The sequence below is a fragment of the Pinus tabuliformis genome, chromosome J (assembly GCF_031772625.1).
Source record: "Pinus tabuliformis cultivar Carrire ecotype Pingquan chromosome J, CPIR1, whole genome shotgun sequence".
NCBI classification, from domain to species: domain Eukaryota; kingdom Viridiplantae; phylum Streptophyta; class Pinopsida; order Pinales; family Pinaceae; genus Pinus; species Pinus tabuliformis.
In genome coordinates this window covers 129,989,650-129,994,904 of record NC_142295.1, presented here as the reverse complement: position 1 = coordinate 129,994,904, position 5,255 = coordinate 129,989,650, and positions in this window count along the sequence as shown.

Genomic DNA, 5,255 nt, shown 5'->3' with positions numbered 1-5,255 from the left:
TTGAAAAATGGTGGACAGAGGATATGCATGTTCAGGGCACTAAAATGTTCCTCCTGCATAAAATATTGAAACATATCAAACTCAAGCTTAAAGATTGGAATAAGAATGAATTTGGCAACATTTTTGAAGCCAAAAAAGTTGTTGAATGGAGGCTACATGAGATTAACCAGATCCTCATCACAGATGGCTTCAACGAGGGAAGAAAGAAACAAGCTGAACACCATCAACAGGAATGGGAGGAATTATGCAAGCAAGAGGAGATATTCTGGAAACAGAAATCAAGGGTACAATGGTTAAAAGAAGGAGAAAGGAACACAAGGTTTTTTCACAAATCCACCATGGATCACAGGTCTCATAACAGGATCTCAGTCATTAAAGATGCTCAAGGAAAGCAACTCAATACCCACAAAGAAATAGAAGCAGCACTGGTTCAACATTTCCAAGGCATTGCTGAGGAACCTCTATTAGATAGATCACAATTCATCAATGACTTTACAAAGCACATTCCTAAGCTTGTGAAAAAAGAAGACAATTACAATCTAAACAGGTCTGTGAATGAAGAGGTTAGGGAAGTCATCAAAGAGATGCAAAATGAGAAGGTGCTAGGTCGAGATGGTTTCACTGTTTACTTTTTCAAAGCATGTTGGGGAATTGTCAAGCGGGATATCCTCGATGTGGTGGAGGACTCAAGGAAAAACATAACTGTTTTGAAGGCCCTCAATACCTCTTTCATATCCTTGATCCCTAAGCAGGATAATGCTATGACACCAGACAGATTCAAACCAATAGCATTATGCAATGTGGTGTACAAAATTATTTCCAAAATAATAGCCAACAGGCTTAAGCCCCTTCTTCCTACTCTCATTTCGGCAGAACAAACTGGGTATGTGGAAGGCAGGCAAATTCTTGACAACATTATTCAAGCTCACGAGGTGGTTCACTCACTTAAGAGCAAGAGGTAGGTAGGTATGATTATGCAACTTGACCTAGAAAAGGCTTATGATAAGCTAAGTTGGACTTACATCAGGAGAGTTCTGATAGCTTATGGCTTTGACCATAATTGGGTAAGATGGGTAATGGCCCTTGTAACTACCTCGAGTTTTTCAATCCTGTTAAATGGCTCACCATCCAAACCCTTTAACCCTACAAGAGGTCTCAGACAAGGAGATCCACTCTCACCCTTCCTCTTTATTCTCATGATGGAAGGGCTTGGAAAAGCTATCAATCGGCCAAAGTAGAAGGCAAAATCCAGGGTCTCAAACTTACCATGAACGGAGATGCTTTGACCCATCAACAATTTGTGGATGATACCATGTTGTAGGGTATACCTACGGTCAGAGAAGCTCTAGCCTATAAACAAATCCTGAAAGACTTTGCAATGGCTGAAGGCATGGAGGTAAACCTTACCAAATCAAAGATTTTCTTTTTTAACATTGACATTGCTATTTAGAGAAATATATCTAGAATTCTAGGCTTTCAAAGAGACATGTTACCCTCCAAATATTTGGGAGTACTGCTAATAGACAAACCCCTGAGAAAGACAGTTTGGGAACTGGTGACTAATAAGCTATAGATAAAAATTCAGAAATGGACAAATAGGTCTTTGAACTTAGCAGGTCGGCTAGTGCTCACAAAATCTGTCCTACAAACTATCCCCATTTTTATGTTTTCAGCCCTTCCAACTCCTAAAGGAGTCATGCAGCAATGCAAAAATATCCAAAAAGATTTTCTTTGGGGAAAAGGGGAAGATAAAAGAAAATGGGCCTTTGTGGATTGGGAGAAGATCTGTGAACCCAAGACACAAGGAGGTTTGGAACTGGATGATCCTGAAATGCTAAACAAAGTTTTGGGGGCTAAACTATGGTGGAGATGGCTAAAAAATTTAGCTTCCACTTGGGCCCAAATTTGGAAACATAAATATGCAATCAATTGGCAAGACAAGGACCACATTAGAATGTCTGGGCTCATTAAAGGCTCCCACATATGGAACAAAGCTTGGGAGAATAGAGCCATTGTGCAGAAACACAGTTTCTGGGAAATAAGAGATGGTAACCTTGCTTGGTTCTGGGAAGATAACTAGCAACAGGAACCTAAACTGTTAAGAGAAGAATTTGTCAATCTCAAGAACGATACTGACAACAAAGGGTTACATAGGGTAAATGACTTATGGGATTAGGAATGAAGAGAAGAAAAATGGAGATTATGGAAGAACCTGGTTTACAGTGATGACTCCCCGTTAAAGGCACAGGCAGAAGCTTTAATGGACATCTTGGAACAAAGAAATATTTTGACATCAGCAGATTCAGACCAGCTGAGATGGGGCAATAACAATGAAGGTAACTTTAACCTCAAAGAGGCCAAGCGCATAGCCCGCAGACTTGAATACCCTAACCTTGATGGGGTATGGAAGGACCTATGGCAGAACCAAAGCTGGATGAAAATCAAACTGTTCATGTGGTTAGTGTAGCATAAAAGTATTCTGACCTGGGAAAATCTTAGGAAAAGAGGGGTACACGGTCCATCTAGATGCCAACTATGTGAATTACAAGAAGAAACCATGGATCATCTACTCAACCTCTGCCCATAAACTTCCACCTTGTGGAACGAGGTAGCTTTAATATTCAGAAAAAAAGATAGGGACTTGAGCAGTATTACCAGTACTCTAAAGAAATGGAGGAAAAATTTCTCTGACAATGAAATAATCAACAAAGCTTGGGCATTAGTTCCAGGCTTTCTAATATGGGATGTATGAAAAGAGTGCAACAACAAAATATTCAAGAACATAAAAGGTTCTCCCCAGAACGTCATGGCTCAGATTTTAAGACAGCTCAAGGAGGCAATAGAGACCCTCATTAAACCCCCCCCAGAGGACCAACCTAAAGATAAGGATGTACAGATACTACGACACTTGGGTCTTCAGGGGCTTGCCCCATAGGGAAAAAACATGAATGTAAGTCATATAATTACTGATAAGGATTTCTGGCAACCACCCCCTCAGGGATTTTTAAAATGCAATATAGATGGGGCCTCTAAAGGTAACCCGGGTATGGCGAGGTATGGAGGAGTAATAAGAGATGAAAATGGTTACATAAAAACCATCTTTCATAGCCATTTGGGTAAAGCCACTAACAATATGGCAGAGCTTATGGCCCTTGAGAAAAGTCTAGAAATCTTGAAGGACTTAAATCTTCATAATGCCATAATTGAAGTTGATTCCGAATTGATTATTAATTCGGTTAAGAAAATTTGCTATGGCTGTACTCCAGATAAAGTCTTGAGACACTGGCAGCTTCTGCAAGTTTATCAACAGATTCAATCTCACCTGCAGAACATGAGAACCCTTAGTTTTACTCATGTGCGCCATACTGCCAACAAAGTAGCAGACATTCTAGCTAATGAAGGCATGCGTTGGGCCAAGAGTAATAAAATTTATGATTGGATAGAGACACCCCAAGGCAGATTGAGGGAAGAATGTCTCAGACAGGCTAGCACGGACAGGGAGCTCTATCAAAAAAGGGGAAACTAAAAGGATTTGACTAAAGGAAACAGGGGAATTCTGATATTTTATGGTGAAGCAATGCATGGATAACAGGTCTTCGGGAGGGAATTTGCACCCTGAATTCTTCATCCCCAAAGTTATCGGGTGGTAGTATTTTGAACCCAGAACTCTTCATGAAAACTAAATTCCCTAAAGAAGAATCAGCTTTGTCGGGCAATGGTTTAACGTGCTCGCAGTTAGGTAGATTTGCTGCAATCCCAGGGATTTTGCAAGGTGGTTACCATGCCTGTGTGACCCGAACTTAACTTAAATGATGGCTTTATTTGACTTCGGGTTCGGGTGTGGTGTTATCTTCTGTGCTTGTTTTGCTTCAAGGTGGGAATCAGTGGATTTCGGGCAGACTACATGCTCGAGGGTTATCCCCCCATTCAAACCCGAAATCCTTATAGAGCGGTCCCTATTTCCTCATCGGGTCTGATTCTAGATTTAAAGAGTTTGCTTGTTTTCGCCCCGATATGAGCCGCATTCGTCAGATCTCTAAAGGCGAATCAAGCGGTCTCAACTTTTGTTTGTATTTTGAGGGTCTTGTGGGCCCTTGGCCTGGTTTTTAAGCCTTTGGCTTGGTGCCCTAGGCTTTAAGCGGGTAGTTAATTCTATGGCCCACAGATCCTTTGTGACTGTTGTAATTTATGTAACTTGTTTTTCTAATTCAATTAAATAGAAGGTATGACTCTTGCTTCAACAAAAAAAATAATCCCTTGGGTTTTTAGTATTAATCCCTAGGGTTTATTATTCCTTTGGGTTTATAATATCGATCATGGTCAACCATGTTTTATAAATTCAATCATGGTCAACCATCGTCAACCATATTTTATAAAATCAATCGTGGTCAACCATGTTTAATCATCGCCATCCATGCTCCTACATCGTATTGTGACAAAGATTGTCTCAATATGAAAGTCAATCATTGTCTCAACCATGGTCCAACATCACATTACGACAAAGATTGTTTCAATATGATAATTATGGTCAACCATGATTAACTGTGGTCAATCATGGTCAACCTTGTTAAACCATGTTTAACCATGTTTTATAAAACCAAACATGGTCATCCACAGTCAATCACAGTCAGCAATGGTTGAATGTCACATTTTGACAAAGATCGTCTTGATATGAAAATCAACTATGGTTAAGCATGGTCAACCATGGTCCAATGATGCATTGTGACAGGATTTCTAAATATGAAAATCAACCATGGTCAACCATGTTTATTTTAGTGTTTCTTTTTGGGTTTGTAATATGAGTCCCTTGGGTTTAATATTATTCCCTTGGGTTATCCCTTGGGTTTAGTATTTATCTCTTGCTTTTATTATTCCCTTGGGTTTATAATATCAATCCCTTGGATTTATGATATCAACCATCCTCAACCATGGTCAAATGTCACATTGTGACAATTATTATCTCAATATGAAAATTAACCATGGTCCAACATCACATTGTGACAAAGGTTGTCTCAATATGAAAATCAATCATGGTTAACCATGGTCCAATGTTGCATTGTGACAAGGATTGTCTTAATATGGAAATAAAACATGGTCAACCATGTTTATTTTAGGGTTTATGATATATATCTTAGGATTTACATATCTTAGGTTTTTAGTATTAATCCATAGGGTTTATTAATACCTTGGGTTTATAATATTCATCCCTAGGGTTTATTATTCCCTTGTGTTTATAATATTGATCATGGTCAACC